Source organism: Marmota marmota, unplaced genomic scaffold (assembly GCF_001458135.2).
Source record: "Marmota marmota marmota unplaced genomic scaffold, marMar, whole genome shotgun sequence".
In the NCBI taxonomy this organism is placed as follows: domain Eukaryota; kingdom Metazoa; phylum Chordata; class Mammalia; order Rodentia; family Sciuridae; genus Marmota; species Marmota marmota.
Window position 1 is genome coordinate 114,449 of NW_026000020.1, and position 20,430 is coordinate 134,878.

A 20,430-nucleotide genomic window follows, 5' to 3' on the forward strand; every position below is an offset into this window, starting at 1 on the left:
CTCGGTGCTGGAAAGCCTTCCTCTAGGTTTCGGTGCACCCCCATTTTGCTGTAAGTTCCTAAAAAGATAGTTTTTTGTTGTTCTAACTCGTTATTCACCCGCGCAGTGGCGCGGTACACAGGGTGTGATGCACTCTATTCGCGGCCATCTTGGGACTCCCTCCTTTTAAGTTTTTGATCTCAGATATTTTGTTACAGTGATATAAAATGGACTAACACAATTTGCTCAGATATATAGTTATAATGAAAGAAAACTGATTAACACATTGAGTCTCACCCCAAAAATAGAAGTTGGAATTTGGAGTAGATCAGACACATTGTTATTTTTTAAAGCACCTCAGGGGATTCAATGGTTGATTGCAAGTCTTCTGTGGTAAAGATCACAGTGATGACACATTGTTGGAGGGATTTATTATTGAGAAATAGAAATCAGAATATGAAACTCAGGCTAGGAAGAGGGAAGAAAAAAGTTTCAGTATTTCATATCCTTGTGACTTGTTCTGTTGATAAAAATCTCTCAAGTCAGTAGAAATGTCAAATGAAATTTATGTCAGCCACAGATAGCTGCTGAGTTTAGCAGAGCATAGCTAGCTGGTCATTGAGTTCCGAGATGGGCTAGAACCTAGCCGCAAACAACAAATCGTTAACCTCAGGATGAAAAGAAGCCCCTGGATTCATTTACTCCTACTGATCTCAGCTTGAGGCTTGACATCCTCAGATTTTTATCTATATAAATTTCTCTTGCGTAAGAGTAAAAAATGAATCATTTTCTAAAAAAAAAAAAAAATATTATCCTCAGGTCCAGGCCTTAAAATTCATGATGCTCCAATGAAAATCTGCCTAGGTCAGTGCTTCTGAGATGGTCTTTTTTGAGTAGCGGACCTGTGAAGAATCAGATGTATCTATGGACTCTTCCCATCCTTTCTCAATTTTGAAGCATCTTTATTGAGATACACTTCACAAACCATACAATTCACCTAGTCAATGTGTGATTCAGTGATTTTTAGTTCATGGTTGTACAACCATCACCACAGTTAATATTGGAACAGTTTCATCATTTCAAAAAAAAATCCATAGTCTTTAGCTATCACCTTCCTATACTCAATCCCCAGCCTTCCATCCCTAGCACTAACCAACCAATAATTCACATCTTCTGTCTTAGAAGATTTGCCCAAGCTAGACTTCCATATACTGAAATCCCATTATATATAATCATTTGTGACTGACTTCTTTCACTTCAAGTAATGTTTCAATATCATTCATGTTGTCACATAGGTCAGCATTCAATTTCTTTTCATGGCTGAATTGTATGGTTACACCACATTTTTTTATTCATGCACCAATTGATGGACATTTGGGTTGTTTCTTCCTATTGATTACTATGAAGAATGCTACTATAAATATTTGTATGCAAGTTTTTATATTGTCATATGTTTTCATTTTCTTTTGAGTACATTACATACCTAAAAGTAGAATTGCTGAGTCTCATGGTAATTCTTAAGTTTAATTATTTGAGGATGCACAAGACTGTTTCTAAAGTGGCTATAGCATTTTATTTTTTCACCAGTAGTGTGTGTGTGTCCAAATTTCTCAACATTCTTAGAAAGACACATTATTTTTCACTTTTAATAATTATAGCCATCTAGTAAAGTAATACCTCATTATAGTTTGATTGGCATGTCCCTAATGACTAATGAAGTCAAGCAAATTTTTATCTTCTTTTCAAGCATTGTGTACATCTTCCTTGAAAGGATGTTTATTAAAATCATTTTTTTTTCAATTTAATTAGATTATTTGTCTTTTTATGATTGAATTATAAGAGTCGTGCATATATTCTGGATCAAAGTCTCTTATTTTTTTTAAATCTGAATTTTTTATTTATATATGACAGCAAGAATGTATTGCAATTCTTATTATATAAAGAGAGAGCACAATTTTTCATCTCTTTTGTTGTATACACAGTATATTCACACCAATTTGTGTCTTCATACATGTTTGCTGGATAGTAATGATCATCATATTCCATCATCATTAATTATCCCATGCACCCTCCCTTCCCCTCCAACCCCTCTGCCCTATCTAGAGTTCATCTAATCCTCCCATGCTCCCCCTCCCTATCTCACTATGAATCAGCCTCCTTACATCAAATAAAACATTTGGCTTTTGGTTTTTTGGGATTGGCTAACTTCACTTAGCATTATTTTCTCTAACTCTATACATTTACCTGAAAATGCCATGATTTTACTCTTTTATTGCTGAGTCATATTCCATTGTGTATATATGCCACATTTTCTTTATCCTTTTTCTATTGAAGCACATCTAGGTTGGTTCCACAGTTTATTGTGAATTGTGCTGTAATAAACATTGATGTGGCTGTGTTCCTGTAGTATGCTGTTTTTAAGTCCTTTGGGTATAGACCTAGGAGAGGGATAGCTGAGTCAAATGGTGGTTCCAGTCCCAATTTTCCAAGAAATCTCCATACTGCTTTCCATATTGGCTACACCAATTTGCAGTTCCACCAGCAGTGTATGAATGTACCTTTTCCCCCACATCCTCGCCAACATTTACTATTGTCTATATTCTTGATAGCCATTCTGACTGGAATGAGATGAAATCTTAGAGTGGTTTTTATTTGCATTTCTCTATTGCTAGTAATGACGAATTTTTAAAATTTATTTGTTGATTGTACATCATCTTCTGAGAAGTGTCTTTTCAGGTCCTTGGCCCATTTATTGATTGGGTTAATTGTTTTGGGGGAGGTTTTTTTTTGTTTTTGTTTGTTTGTTTGGTGTTTAGCTTTTTGAGTTCTTTATATACCCTAGTGATTAGTACTTTTATCTGATGTGTGAGGGGTAAAGATTTCCTCCCAAGATGTAGGCTCTCTGTTCACCTCACAGATTATTTCTTTTGCTGAGAAGAAGCTTTTTTAGTTTGAGTCCATCCCATTTATTGATTCTTGATTTTAATTCTTGTGCCACAGGAATTATTAAGGAAATTAGGTCCTAATTCCACATGATGGAGATAGGGCCTATCAAAGTCTCTTATTAAATATCTGATTAAATATCTGATTTGCACACACATTTCTCCATTTTTGAGTTGTCTTTTCACTTTTTGATAGTGCCCTTGAAAGAACAGATTTTTAATTTTAAAGAAACTCAAATTATCTTTTGGGAGGGAGGTTAGAACTTTTGGTGTCATAGCTAAAAATATGTTTCCGATTCCAAGGTCATTCTCCTAAGAGTTTTCTTGTTTTACTTCTTACACTTATTTAGGTCTTTAAAAATTGAGTAAATTTTTATTTATGGTGTGAGGTAAGCATCCAACTTCATTCTTGTGCATGTGGGTATCCTGTTGTTCCAGCACCATTTGTTGAAACTATTATTCTTACTCCATTGAATAGTCTTGACATCCTTGTCAAAAATCAATTGGTCATAGGCACAGAGGTGTATTTCTAGACATTTTAATTCTATTTCATTGGTCTATATCTCTATCCTTCTCCAAGTATCCCACTGTGTTGATTACCATTACTTTGTAGTAAAATATGAAATCAAGAAGTGAGTCATCCAACTTTGTTCTTCACTTTGAAGAGTGCTTTGGTTTTTCTGGGTCCCTCAGAATTCCATATGAAATTCTGAATCAGTGTGCCAAAGAAATCTACTAGGATTCTGATGAGAATTGCATATTTGATAGATATGTTTGAGGAGTATTGTTATCTTAACAGTGTTAAGTCTTATGATCTATGGACATGGGAAGTTTTTCTATTTATTTAAATCTGCTTTAATTAACTTCAACAATATTATGCATTTCTCACAGTATAAGTTTTGCTTCTTTTGTTAAATTTAGTCTACAATATTATTTATTTATTTAGGCACTGGGGATGGAATCCAGGGTGGCTTAACCATGGAGCCACATCCCCACCCTCTTTTTGAGACAGGGTCTCACTAGTTGCTTAGGATCTCACTATGCTGCTGAGGCTGACGTTGAACGTGTGATCCTCCTGCCTCAGCCTCCCAAGCCTCTGAAATTATAGGTGTGCACCACCCAGTATTTTATTCTTTTTAATACTAGTATAAATGTAATTATTTTCTTAACTTAATTTTTGGATTGTTCTTTGCAAGTCTGTAGAAACACAATTGATTTTGAGTATTGGTCTTGTATCATGTAACCTTGTTAAACTAATTTATTTTTCAAGTAGTTTTTAGTGGATTCCTTGGAATTCTATATACAAGAGTATGTCATCTGTGAATACAGATTGTTTTACTTGTTCCCTATCACTGGGATGCCTTTTATTTCATTTTCTTGTCCAATTGTCCTAGTTAGAACTTTCAGAACAATGTTTAATAGAAATGTCGAGAAAGGATGTTTCTCTCATTAATGACTGTGATGCTATGATTTATAATAAGAAGTATATATTTGGTCTCCTCCCTATTTTCTAGAACACAACTCCTAAAATGCTTGGAGTCTTCAAAGCAATAAGTGTGTCTTTATGACTAATGGCTAGAACTCCTGGATGACCTCACATTGGTTGCCAGGTAAATCACACAGGTGATTAGAAATTTGGAACTTTTAGTTTTATTCCTGAATCCTCGAGGGAGGGAAGAAGAACTGAAGATTTAGTTAATCACTAATGGCCAATGATTTTATGAATTCTGCCTGTATAATGAATTTTCAATAAAACCACAAAAGACGGGATTCTAAGAGATTATGAGTTGTTGAACACATGGAAGTGCTGGGAGAGGATTGCACCCCATAGAGGAAATGGAAGCTCCATGCTCCTTCCCTCATACTTGACCCTCTGTATCTCTTTATCTACCGTTCATATGTACAATGAAATATTTTAGTGTCTTTCATAATGACCAGTGAACAGGTCTCCCTAGCCTGGTGCCCTATTATAGCAAATTATCTAAACCTAAGGAAAGGGTTGTGGGAGTCTCTGAATTGTAGCCAAGTTGGAGAGAGGCTATGGGTAAGCAACTACTTGTGATAGGCATCCAAATTGGAGACAGTCTTATGGCACTGAGCCCTTGACCTGTGCAATCTGACTCTAACTCCAGATAGATGATGTCATAATTGAGTTAAAGTATAGGACACCCAGTTGGTGTCTGCTGGGGAACTGATGTATGGGAAGAACTCCACACATCTGGTGTCAGAAGTATTGTATAGAGTGTGAGTGTAGGGGAAACAGTGATTTTATGAGGAAAGCTTTTAATTATTCACTGAACTTTGCCATAATTTTTTTGTAGATGCCCTTTATCAAGGTGAGGAAGTTCCTTTCTATTCCTCATTTGTGGAGCAGTTTATTCATAATCTCATAGGCCCTCTGGATATAAGAATCAGGGACCCCAACAGGTTAAGAACTCAAGACCAAAAACACTGGTGCAGAGCTGAGTCTTTGTATTCTTCCCACAGTTTAGTAAACACAAATTGATGACTTCAGTTGATCACCAACCCAACAATTGATGAAGTTGGAACTCTGAGGACTTTACCAGTACCCATTGTGAGAGTTCCTGATGGAATTCCAGTGAATTGGATTTGATGGGTTACCCATTTATATAAGAAATAAACAAATGATGTAAAAAGGGGAAATGAATTTAATCACAGTCGGCCAAACTGGGAAAGCAGCTAAATTTCATCTGTTCATTTTATAGGATTGAAGCAAGAATTAAAGACAGGCGGTCAGTGTAGATAGGTAATCAGATGGGATTGAGAAAGTGGAGGTCAGTTTGGGCTCAGGAAGTTGGAGACCACCCCTGGGAGATCAGAATGTTAATGCCTCCAGAGTCCTTTGATTACCAAGATTACCTGCCCATACTGTCCCTTGCAGAAGGTTGTTAATGAAGCACCCGCTGAGCAAACGGGAGCTGCTAATTAATGCCCCTGTGCTGCCACTTCCTTCCTGCTTCTTCACTCCACCTTGGCCCTCCCAGCCCACCTGCTTCTTGCCTTTTGGCCATCCCACCAACATCTCCTGGGCCTAGTCACATATGCAGGAAGGAGAGAGCAGGAGAACAAAGAAAACCTAAAATGTATAAAGGGGGCAGAATGCTCTCACTTCTTGGGATACCAGAACACCAGCCATGGCCCTCTCCTCCCTCCCAGGAGAAGTTTGTGTTACTATTTTTTAAATAAGCCCTGCTTTCTATGCTTGCCTCAGCCACTTCTCTGATGTTCAAACTTCAATATTTGAGGAAGCAGAACTTGTCACTGATAACCAGTGATATCAGGATCAAAACAATTATAGGAACAAAAGCCAGGAAATATACATATGTAGATTTAGTCAGGCTGTGCTAACCAGAGATATGTTACAAGTTCAGTTTTTCAACCCTTGCCCAAACCTGCCCAGGCTTTGGAGTCTGTTCCCCAGTTTCCATCTACAACACGATGAAGTCCAGTTGAAAAAAAAATTATGAGGATATTGGGGGACTGGGACTTTTAATTGGAGGAGACTTTTAATTATAAAAGGGCTCTATTAAAAAAAACAATATGTTCCCCTGTCAGAGCTCAGAGGCACGTTTTGGAGTCAATACTAATCCCTCACTGGCCACTACAGCCAGTTCCACCTGCTATCTCCTTTGTAGGGTAGGATGAGGGAAGCTTAACAATATTTGTAAGTATATGCATTTAGGCTTCATAGAGCTTTTGTCAAATGTGAGTGTGCTTAACTTCACCAGGAGAACTTTATTAATGATGAAGAATCCTAAATCTGTCTTAGAGATTCCTAAGGGAGTAGGACTCAGAATTTGCAGTTAATGCTTCCTCTTCTCCCAAATGACTCTTTGCTGTGTTTCTAGAAATCTGGTTGTAGAGGAAAAAGATGTCTGAAAATAAAAAAATCAGGTGGTGGGTAAGAGGTGAGATAGAGTTAAAGGAGACTCCAGATGGAAGAAGTTTAAAGCTGGGCTGTGTTTACCCTCAAGTTGTACTTGTTGGATATGGCAAATGACAAACCCCAAATAATGTGACCCAGGGAGAAGAATGAAGGAGAAGGTAATTCATTGATCCTTTCCCAATACTTTTTCTTACCCAGTGACAAGACAGGCCCTGGAGAGAAGATATCCATCAAGTCTGAAATGACAATTTCTGGGAAGGGGCCAAAGCATTGATCTCTAAACAAATTCTTTCCCAGATACTGATCACTGACCTCACACCCTCCATCTGCTACCCCAAATTGACATGCATTGTTAATTAAGCCACCTCTTAGTGTAACCTATATAAGCCTAAACTCCCCCTTTGGCTGATGGCTCATTTTCCACCAGGAAAGTGGGTCCATCAGAATCATAACTCTGTTCCTGTATAAAAGCTGTTCTGATCTGCTCTGTGAAGTTTGCATCCAGCCTGATCCATTTTTGCTAACAGTACTGAGTCATATTCCATCAAAGAGAAGTATTCTCTATTTTTCAGCAATTTTTCTATCCAGAGATGGCTACAGGATCACAAAGGGGGGGTAAGAAGTTGATTTCTCAACCAGGCATAGCAGCTCATTGTCCACGGCTACTTCTTTGGAGGGCCTATGAAAGTTTTCATCTTCATTTCTTTTAAAATCAGAAAAAAATAACGTGATAATAATGAACATATAGTAATTAACAGGCTGGATTATGTTTGTCTTAATAATTTTATTATAAAATAAAATTTTCATATTATATTTTATCAAGAAAGGGAAACAAGAAGGCAAAAATACCCAGGATCCACACAAGTTATATTCAGCCCTGAGAGTAAAGGACATATACCCTGCAAAGTAAAGGGCCTGATGTTAACCTGTAAAAGAATAGCCAGAGCCAGGAAGGGCCAGTGGGAGTTCATTGGGCCACTCTCCCTGATTTCCTCTATCCCAGGTATATTCTTTGATAGAGTCAGCCATTACATCCCTGATTCATCCAGAAAAGAGATATCTCAGAAGGTTGTTGTAAAAAACCTCCATGGTTGGACTCTTCCATTTGAACTTGGAATCTTCCATTTGAGGAGCAGTTAGTAGCCATTTGTTCTAAAGCAAAATGAAGCATCATGTTGTACATCATCTTCTTCATGAGTTCTGAACCAGCTAGTTCTATCATCCACCCAACCTTGAGCAGGAAGTGTTAGACCACGATGCAAAGAAAAAAACACTGACTTCAATTAAAATCAAATTAAAACAAGCTTATTATTTTGACCAGTTGGGCTGCCTCTCCCAATAAAAAACACAGGAACAAGATAGCCTTGCAGCTTTCTTGCAGCCCAGCTTTATAGCCCAGAAAGGGGGTTACAGATAACAAAACTCTGATAAGCATAACACAAATGCTAGTTTATATTTTTGCTGGCCATGGCATCAGAATTTATGAAGATCATTAGAGCCTCAAAGAGGGTCATTATCTGGCCAGGGAAGGCCAAGATTTATGAGGCATCACTAAAATTTCAGAGAGGGCTGATAACTGGTCAGAGAGAGCCAGGCATAGGTGAGTTCAAGGCATGGGCAGGCATTCCAAGCAAGCTCAGAATTTGCAGTAATTTATAGTAAAGCCAAAATTAGCTTTTTATGTCTTTGTGGTGAGATGGCTCCCAATTTTAAGAGGGCGTCAGACTGGGTTTATCAGAAGAACTTATGCTGGGAACTTGAGGACACATTGGAAAGTATATTCTGGCCCTGGAAAGAACAGTGGGTGGCCCAGAGCTAAAATAGAAAGGAGGAAGGACAGAACAGTGTCCAAGACAGCAAGTAACTCTTACAGACCTCAAAATGGAGTAGGAATGTGGAAGATGGCAGATTAGAGAAAGTGTGCATTTCTCAACAGTTCTTATCTCATGATTTAAAAAGCAGGAAGACTGCTTCTCTGCAAGGTGGGTAACTAAAAAAATTCACTGAAATTCAACATTAGACAGCAAAATAATCATAGTCAAGAAAATCGGAAACCTTAAACATAATATTCTATTTTTAATTCTCTAACACTAGGACTACTGCCAGCAAACTACAAAGGGGAGGAGAAGCACAGGCAGAAAGAAGAAAACACATAATAAGATGGGCATGGGGGGAACCTGTGGGATAGAAAGGGAGGCTGATCTTAATGGCCCCAGAGACAGTGGGAGAAATTATTGAGTGAAAAGTGATTAAAATCACTCAGCTGAGGGATGGAGAGTCCAGATAGAATCAACATCATGGCCATAGAAACTCTTTTCAAGTGGCTTCACACCAGTGAACAGAGGCTGGAGACTGGGAATTTATTAAGGAAGCCAGACACAGCAGTCACCTCTCGTGGAGTGCAGAGTATATCTGGACCCATGTAATTGAAACAGATGTAGAGTGGATTGATTGTGTCGAGGGCAATAAATGCTGGGGATCATCCCATACAAGCATCTGGGAAGATGCCAGTAACACATCAGACAAACACACCTGTATTCCAGGTCTAATCCTGGGTAATTCATAACCACATAGTGGAATATGTGAAGCCAATCAAGGTTTATACTCCTCACCTTGAAAATGGAAATGTCAGGAGAACTCTGAGATCAAGATTTATAGCAGAGATCAGAATCTCCCCACCAACAAGACCAAATCTCAAATACCCACCAACAGAGTTCCCAGGGACAGGCAAGACCAAACTCCAGCTACCAGAACTTACAATTTAGAAGTCTGCACCAGCACTGTTATGGGAACACACCAGTTGTCAACACTCTCCATTCTATCCCATCCTATACTGGGAGACAGAAAGCTGAGAGTTACTACAACCCACTTTGGCTCCTGGCCACAACAGCTGGCAGCTTGGGGAGAAACACAAAGATGAGAGACTTAACAACACCTAGCCCTTGACTCAAGGTTTGCAGGGCCCCCAAAACAAATACAAGTAATGGCACATCAGCATAAGCAATAAACATCTATCCTTGCCAACAGTTTTGACTACCTCAGTAGAAGCAAGCCTTTTGTGGCTCAGAGGTAGAGCGCTCATTTAGCATGCATGAGGCACTGGGTTTGATCCCCAGCACCACATAAATATAAAATAAAGACATTGTGTCCACCTATAACTAAAAAATATGCACCAAAGACACACATATAAAAGAGAAAAAGGAATCCAATCATGCAAGTCCAAGACCTCTGAAAGCATAAGAAAACAAGCAAATATCTCCCCCAAAATTCACAATCCTACAATAAAGGAACCCATAGATAGGAAAATAAATGAAATTCCAGAGAACAACTATAAAAAGCTGATTTAAATGTTCAATGATCTAAAATAAAGCAAAAGAACAATATAAAAAAGCAAATATAGATTATTTTACAAAGAAATAGAGATATTAAAATCACAATTCTTAGAAATAAAACACAGTGAATCAAATTAAAAATTCAATTGAAAGTATCACCAGCTGAATAGATTGTGTAAGAAATGACCAAAAAAAAAAATGCTGAATGTTTTCTCTGAATGTGATTCATAATGGGATTGCAGGGGGGAGCATGGGAAAATTAGAAAAACTCTAAATAGGGCAAAGGGGTGGGTGAGAAAAAGAGGGGTCATGGGGATAGGAAAGACGGTACAATGAGATGGACATCATTATCTCTAAGTACATGCATGAAGACACAAATGGTGTGACTCCACTTTGTGTACAACCAGAGATATAAAACTGTGTTCTATATGTGTAATATGAACTGCAATGCATTTTGCTGTCATATATAACAAATTAGAAGAAATAATAATAATGATAATAATAATAATAATAATAATAATAATAATTCACCAAAAATAAAAAGAAAATAGAACTTCAAACCATGAAGACAGAACTTTAGGCCTTGAAGACTTGAATACTCACTATGCAATAAAAGGGGTGGGGGGTGGACCATAATCAGAATATACAAGAACACTGGGATGACATCAAGGCCAAACTTGAGAGTCACTGGGATAGAAGAGAACACGAGATACAGGCTAAAGGCATTAAAAACCTCTTCAGTGAAACACTAGCAGAAAATTTTCCCAACCTTACAAATAAGGTAGACATCCACATACAGGAGGCATACAGGAACACAAATAAGATCAAAAAAGAAGTTCTCCAAGACACATCAAATCAAAATGCCTAACATAGAAAATAAGGAAAAAATATTAAAAGCTATAAAAGATAAACATCAGATTTTCCTCTGGAACAAATTTTCTATTGAACCAATAAGTCCAAATTCTGAACTTGTCAACTCTAAAGAAGGGCCTAGGATAAGAAATTCAAAGCTCTAAAAGAAAACAATTGCCAACCAATATCTTTATATCCAGCAAAACTATTTTCAGAATTTATTAAAAAAAATAAAATTTTTCCACAAGGAAAAGCTAAAAGAATTAATAACCATTACATAAGCACTATAAAGATCATGTAAAGTTACACTGCACACAGAGGAACCCAAAAACAAACCCCAAATTTTTCAAATAGATGAAGTTCACTAGAAGAGCAACTACCTAAATAAAAATCAAGACAATTAAATACATCAAACTAACAATGATAGCAAACTAACAATAATCTATCCATAAGAAAACTGAACATAAACAGTTCCTGATTAAGACACATATTAGCAAAATGGATTTAAAAACAATACCCAACTACATGCTGTTTGCAAAAGACTCATCTTGTAGGTGATGATATTCATGGACTGAGAGTTAAAAGATAGGAAAAAAAGTATTTCATGCAAATGGAGTCTGAAAATAAGCAGGAGAAGCAACTATTCTCATATCTAAAAAAGAAGATTTTGAGCCAAAATTAATCAGAAGCAACAAAAAAGGGAACTGCATACTGGTAAAGGGAATAATCCAATAAGAAGATATAACAATTGTAAATATTTATGATTCAAATATCAGTGCAGCTAATTATAATTTAAAAACTGCTTGATAATAAAACCCTGAAAGACCTCAATACAATAATACTGGGTGATTTCAACACACCCCTAGCACCAACAAAGAGATCATCCAACCACAAAGTCAATAAAGATACTTCATTTCAAACCTAAGTAATACTATAAATAAAATGAACCTGACAGACATCTACAGAATATTTTATACAAAAACAGCTGAATTCACTTTATTTTCAGCAGCACATGGAATCTTTTCCAAAATACATCATATTCTAGGTCCCAATGTTAGTCTTAGCAAAGTACTGATATAATTTCATGCATCTTATCAGATCATAATTTAATAAAACTAGGAATTAATAGCAAGAAAAATTCTAGAAACCACATAAACATTAGAGATTAAAAAATACTCTTTTAAATGAGGAATGGATTATAGAAGAAATCAATAAATTCTTAGAAACAAATGAGAAACAAAATACAATTTATCAAAACCTCTGGGACAGCATGAGGCAGTTTGAAGAGGAAAGAATATAGCATTGAGTGCCTACATTAAAAAAATATAAATATCCCAAATAAATAATCCAATATTACACACAAGGGCCTTAGAAAAGGAGAAACAACTAGTGCCAAAATCAGTATAAAGCATGAAATAATTAAGATCAGAGGCAAAATTAATAAAATTGAGAATTGAAAAAATACAAAGGTTCATTGCAGCAAAGAGTTGGTTCTTTTAAAGGATAAACAAAATTTATAAACCTTTAGACAAACCAGAGGAAAGATAAAAGACTCAATAACAAAATTAGAGATGAAAAAGGAAACATCATCACAGACACTTCTGAAATCCAGAGGATCATTAGAAATTACTTTGAAAATGTATATTCTAATACAATGGAAAATATAGAAGACATTGGAAAATTTCTAGACACACATGACCTGCCCAAATTGAACTAGGAAGACACAGAAAACCTAAATAGACTGATATTACACAATGAAATTGAGACAGTAATTAAAAGTCTTCCAACAAAGAAAAGCCCAAGGCCAGATGGATTCTCAGCTGAGTCCTACCAGACTTTGTTTTTAAATATTTTTTTAGTTGTAGGTGGACACAATACTTTTATTTTTTAAAATTTATTTATATGTGGTGCTGAAGATTGAACCCAGTGCCTCACACACACTAGGCAAGTGCTCCACCACTGAGCCACAACCCCAGTCTCCTACAGACTTTTAAAGAAGAATAAACACCAGTCTTCCACAAATTATTCCATGAAATTCAAAGGGAGGGATCACTCTTGAATGCATTCTATGAAGCAAATCTAACCCTATTACCTAACAAGACAAAGAAACATCACAAATCAATATGCCTAATGAACATAGATGCAAAAATCCTCCATAAATACTAGCAAGCCACATCAAGAAGATAGTACAGCATGATCCTAAGGATGCAAGGATAGTTCAACATACACAAATCAATAAATGTACTTCACCATATAAACAAATTTAAGGACGAACTCATGATCATCTCAATAGATGCAGAAAAGACCTTTGATAAATTCCAGCAACAATTCATGTTAAAAATAGTCAAGAAACTATGAATATAAGGAATTTACCTCAACATTTTGAAGGCTATATGACAAACCAAAATCCAACATCATACTAAATGGAAAAAATACTGAAAGCATTTCCTCTAAAATCAGGAACAAGACAAGAATGTCTACTCTTACCACACCTGTGCAATAAATTCCTTGAAACTCTAGCTACAGCAATCAGGTAAGAGAAGGACATTTAAGGTATACAAACAGGAAAAGAAGAAGTCAAATTATTTGTTTGCTGAAGATATGAAGCATATCTAGAAGACTCAAAAACTCCATCAGAAAATGTCTAGAGCTGATAAGTTCAGTAAAGTAGTAGGATATATTCATAAATCAGTAGCTTCCCTATATGCCAACAATAATACTACTGAGAAAGAAACCAGAAAACTATCGCATTAACAATAACCTCAAAGAAAAAAAAATGGTATACTTGGGAATTAATCTAAGCAAGGGGGTAAAATACCTCTACAATGAAAACTACAGTACTGAAGAAAGCAATTGAAGAAAACCTTAAATATGGAAAATCTCCCACATTCGTGGATAGGCACAATTAATATTGTCAAAATGAGCATATTCCAAAAGCATAACACTGATTTGATGCAATTGCTATCAAAATACCAGTAACTATCTTCACAGAATTAGGGGGAAAAAGTCATAATATTTATATGGATGAATGAAAGATCCAGAATCATGAAAGCAATCTTCAGCAAGTATGTGAAGTGTGGTGCTGGATGCAACACAATATTTGATCTCAAATTATACTACACAGATATAGTAACAAAACAGCATGGTATTGGCATAAAAATAGACATGAAGATCAATGGAATAGAATAGAAGGCACAGGACAAACAACATACAGAGTCATCTGATATCTGATAAAAAGTGACAAAAATATATGTTGGACTTTGGATTAGAGGGAAAGGAAGAGAGGGGAGTGGGGAGTTGGGTAGGAATGATAGTAGAATGAATCAGATATCATCCCCTATGTGCGGTATATGATTACACAACCAATGCAACTCTCCATCATGTACAACCAGAAGAATGAGAAGTTATACTCCATTTATGTGTATACTCCAGCCTTGTTAACAAATGGTGCTGGGAAACTTAGACATTTACATGTAGAAAAGTGAAACTAGATTTTTATCTCTCAACCTGAACAAAAGTCACATGGATCAAAGGGCCAACTGCAGTGGTACGATCCTATAATCTCAGTGGTTCAGGAGGTTGAGGCAGGAGTATCATAAGTTCAAAGCTAGCTTTGGCAACTTAGTGAGATCCTATCTCAAAATAAAAAGGGCTGTGAATATGAATATGGCTCATTGGTAAAGCAATTCTGGGCTCAATCCCTGGCATCAAAAAATTTAAAAATGAGGGTCTGGGGATATAGTTCAGTTGGCATAGTGCTTGCTTGCCTGTACAAGGCCCTGGGTTCAATCCCTAGCACCACCAAAACAAAGAAGAAAAAAGATCAAGACCTAGAAATAGAATAGAAAATTTGCAACTGCTAGAAGAAAACATAGGGTCAACTCTTTAATTATTGGTGTGTGTATTGACTTCCTTAATGACTCCTAAACTTCAAGAAATAAAACTATGAATCAATAAATGGTGTATCAAATTTTAAAACTTTCTGTACATCAAAGGTAATGATTAAGAGCATAACTAGAGTGCTGGGGCTATATAGTTCAGTGGTAGAGCACTTGCCTAGCATGTGTGAGACACTGGTTTGATCCTCAGTACCACATAAAAATAAATTAAATAACAGTATAAAAAATACAACAACAACCAAAAAGAGCATAACTAGAGAGTTTACAGAATGGGAGGAAATCTTTGCCTGCTACTCCTCAAAGAGGGAATTAATATCCAGAATATATAATGAACTAAAAAAGTTGACACCAAGAAAACAAATATCCTAATCAATAAATAGGCAAAAGAACTAAACAGACAATTCTCAAAAGAAGTAACACAGGGACCTGGGAATATAGCTCAGTTGGTAGAGTATTTGCTTCACATGCACAAGGCCATGGGTTCAATCCCCAGCACCACCAAAAAACAACAACAATAACAAAAAAAACAAAACAAAAAACAATAATAATAAGAAGAAACACAAATAGCCAACAAATATATGTAAAAATGTTCAACATCTCTAGCAATCAGGAAAATGTGAATCAAAACTATATAGACATTTCAGAAGTGTCTGTTGTGTTATTTCCTTTCATATCTCTAATTTTGTTGACTTTGTTATATTTAAAGCTTCGTCCCAGGGTTTCATAAACTGACTTCCAGACCACTCACCTATAATCGAATCAAGCCTTTATTGAAGCACACCGGTGGCGGCTGACCAGAACATAAAGCTGTTCCCCTGATCAGCCCCGAACAATTGCAAGGGCACTCCTTATAAGCCTGAAAACCACAAAAGGGATGTTCAGGGGATCTAGCCAATGCAAGCAAGCCAGGTTACAGAAGCGGGACAGTGCAGTCAAGCGGAGGGAAGCCTAACCAATCACAGTTAGCCCAGTCACCACAGTTACGGAAACAGAGCCCGGTTCCCCTAGTTCCAGAAACAATACCCCATTAGGGTATGTTCTTAAAGGTTTCTGTAACAAAAGGAAAAGAACATCTTGCCCCAGTCATGACTCTTCTACTTGGCATGGCTGTTTTACAGGATGAAGTCATAAAACAAAATGGAGTCACATTTGCTCCTACTCTCACAGCTTGGGTCTTTCTACTATTTTGGTTACTTTGGCTAAGGGATTATCTGTTTATCTTTTCAAAGGACAAACTCAATTGCATTGATTATTTGTATTTTTTTAATTCTCAATTTCATTAATTTTGGCAGAGTGCTTGATCTTAATTATTTCCCATTTTCTATTGTTTCTGGCATTAGTTTGTTCTCACTTTTTTAGAGTCATGATATATAAAATTAGATTGCTTATTTGGGATATTTCTCCTTTTTTTAACTTAGGCACTTAATGCTAGAAGTGTCTCTCTTAGAACGGCCTTCGTAGTGTCCCAGATATTCTGGTATATTATATAGCTATCTCATTTGATCCTAGTAATTTTTTTATTTCTCTTTTTATTTCTTTTATGATCCTTTCCTCATTTAAAGAGCATTTCTCTTGGGGTTTTTTTTTGTGTTCTTCTGTTGTAGTTGTAATGGTTAATTTGAACTGTCAACTTGACTGGATTAAGAGATGTCAATGATTAAGAGGCTTCTGGGAATCAATGAGGGTGTGTCTAGGAATGATTGGCATATGGGATAGCCAACTGGAATGAAGACTCTCCCTAAGTGTGGGCAGCACCAATAGGTTGATAGCTTAGATGGAATAAAAGTTGGAAGAGGAGCTGGGGTTATAGCTCAGTTGGTAGAGGGCTTGCCTTGCATGCACAAGGCCCTGGGTTCTATGCCCCAGCACTACAAAAAAAAAAAAAATGTAAGAACAAGAAAGCTGTAGCAGATGCAACCTCTATTCTTCTTGAACAGGTTCTTTCTCCACTTTTCCAAAGCAGACTCTGTAGGGATTTTCCAGGGAATTTCCAGAAGCCTTTGGTCTTGAACTAGGATAATACTGCTGATCCCCCCTTTTTCTGGGGCTTCAGCCTCTTGGACTGCACAACTACTGGTTCTTCCAGCTCTTAAGCCTACAGATGGTCATCATGTACTATCCAGCTTCTGGCCACATAAGCCAACCCCCAAAGTCCCCTTTTTATAATTATACTTCCTTGATTCTGTTTCTCTAGAGAACCCTAACTAATTCAGTAGTATTTCTTCTATTTCTTAAATTGGTTCTTTTTAGTTACACATAAGGATTTGTTTTTCACATAATTTTAAAACAATGAAATATATTTGCTCTAATTCAGTCCCCATTACTTCCAATTACCTTCCTCTCCATCCTCCCTCTGTTTCCATCCCTCTATTCTACTGCTCTTTCCACTATTTATAGTTTTTTTTTAATTAGTGTCTTCTAGATATACGTGATAATAAAATTCACGGTGATATATGAATACATGTATATAGGAAAGTTATGTTAGAGTCATTCTTCTGTTCTTCTCTTATCCTATACCTCCTCCCCTCCCCCTCAATCCCTTCCTCTACCTTCACTGATATTTCTTCCATTTTGATGGAATCCCCATCTCTCTTCCATATTTTGGACTAATTTCTGCATATCAGAGAAAACATTTAATCTTTGACTTTGGGTATCTCTGTCTTATTTCACTTAGCATGATAGTGTCCAGTCCCATCCATTTCTCAACAGATGCCATTATTTCATTCTTTATGGCTGAGTAATACTCCATTGTGTATACATATCACATTTTATCTCTTCATCTTTTGAAGGGCATTTAATTTAGTTCCATTGGTTGGCTATTCTAAATTGCACTGTTATAAATATTGATATGGCTGCATCTCTATAGTAAGATGATTTAGATCTTTTAGATAAAAGAAGTTGGATAACTAGGTTATATAGTGATTTAATTCTTCTTTGGTTGTTGTTGTTGTTGCTTAAGAAATCTCCACACTGCTTTTCAGAGTGTTTGCACTAATTTGCAGTACCAACAATATCTGAGTGTAACTTTTCCCACACATTCTCATCAACACTTGGTAATTGCCATTCTGACTGAAGTAGGATGAAATCTTAATGTAGTTTTGATTTTTACTTCCCTAATTGCTAGAGATATTGAACATTTTTCATACATTTGTGGGAAATTTTTATTTCTTCTTTTGAGAAGTGTCTATTCCTTAATAGCCCATTTATTAATTGAGTTACTTGTTTTTGTTTGTGGTGTAAATTTTTTGAGCTCTTCATATATTTTAAATATTAATGCCCAACTTGAAGAACAGATGAGACAGATCTTCTCCCATTCTGTAGGTGATTTCTTCATGCTCTTTATTGTCTCCTTTACTGTGCATAGCCTTTTAATTTGATGACATACCACTGAATTTTGTTTTTATTTCTTGTCTTATTAAGGGACTCAATTCTTATGCCAATATGTTGAAGATTGGGGCCTGCATTTTTGTTTGGCAGTTGCAAAGTTTCTGATCTAATTTCTAAAGTTTTTTATCCACTTTGAGTTGACTTTTATGCAGGGTGAGAGATATAGAGCAATTTTTATTATTCTACATATAGATTTACAGATTTCCCAGCACCATTTGTTAAAAAGGCTCTCTTTTCTCAAACATATGTTTTTGGTACCTGCGTCTAATATCAGATAACTGTATTTATGTGGGTTTGTCTTTGTGTCTCCTTTTCTATTTTTCATGTCTGTTTTGGGACCAGTACCATACTGGTTTTGTTACTATACATCTGTAACATATTTTGAGATCCAGTATTATGATGTTTCTGGAATTACTGTTTTCACTCAGGATTGTTTTGGCTATTCTGGGTTTCTTATTTTTCCAAATGAATTGTAGCACTTATTTTTCTGTTTCTGTGAAGAATGTCATTGATATTTTAATGGGGATTGCATTAAATTCATATAATGCTTTTGGTGATATGGCTACTTCAAAAATATTAATTTTGCCTATCCAAGAACATGGGAGGACTTTCTATCTTCTAAGGTCTTCTTTAATTTCTTTCTTTAGTGTCCCATAATTTTCATTAAAGAGGCTCTTTGCCTCCATTTTTATATTTCCAAGTTCTCTATACTTTTTTGAGGTTACCATGAATGCGATACTTTCCCTAATTTCCAGTAGATTCTTACTGAATTATAGAAAGTTATTAATTTATGTATGTTGATCTTGTATCCTACTACTTTACTAATTTTGTTCATCACCTGTATAAGTCTTCCAGTGGACTTTTATGGGACTTCTAAATAATAGGATTATATCTTTGGCAAATTGAGATAGTTTGAGCTCTTCATTTCCTATTTGTAGGAAATATTCCTATTTAATTTTTTTTCATTTACCTAATTTCTCTGGCTAGATATTCAAGGAATATGTTGAATGGGAGTGGTGAGAGTGGATATTCTTGTTCCTTTTTTTCTGTTTTTCTCCATTTAATATGATGTTGACCTGAGGTTTGTCATATATAATATCCTTTACAAAGTTGAAGTAAGTTTTCCTACCCCCAGTTTCTCTCATGTTTTAAATATAAATGGCTATTGTACTTTGTCAAATGCTTTTCAGCATCTATTCAGATAATCATGTAATTCTTGTCCTTAATTCTATTTATGAGGTGCATTACATTTATTGATTTCTACATGTTGAACCAACCTTACATTCCTTGGAAGAAACCCATTTGATCATGGTGTACTATCTTTTAATGAGTTTTCTATGTGATTTGCTAATATTTTATTATAAAATTTTGCATCTATTCCATCAAGGATATTGCACTGGAATTTCCTTTCCTTGATGTGTCTTTGTCTGCTTCTAGTATCAGGGTGATTCTGGCTTCATAGAAGGAAATTGTCAATGTTTTCTTTTTTTGTATCAATCTTGTTTATCCTTTCAGAAAATACAACTCTTTTTTTATTGATTCTTTCTCTTTTTTTATTCTAAGTTTCATTGATTTCTTCTCTGACTTTGCCTTCTACTGATTTGGGTGTTTTGTTTTTTTTTTTTCTAGGGCTTTGTGGTATAATGTTACATTATTTATTGGTATCTTTCTATTTTTAAATATATTAATTCAGTATTATAAACTCTTCTTTTAGAACTTCCTTCATACTGTCCCAGAGATTTTGCTATGTTGTATCACCATGCTCATTGGCTTATAAGAATTTTTCTATTTCTCCCCTGATTTCTTCTGCTATGCATTCATCATCCAAAAGTGTATTATTTAATCTCCAGGTGTTAAGAGTGGTTTCTGTGTTTTATCTTCTATTTTTTTCTCATTTCATTCCATTATGATCTGATAGGACAGAAGGAATAATCTCTATTTTTTCATTTGTTAAGATGTATTTTGTAGTCCTAAAATATAATACATTTTAGAAAATGTTCATGAACCACTGAGAAGAAAACTTTTTGTTTTGTTTGGTCTGGTTTTAGTACCAGAGATTGAACCCAGGAGTGCTTAACCACTGAGCCACATTCCCAGCTCATTTTATTTTTTGAGGCAGTATCTTACTAAAC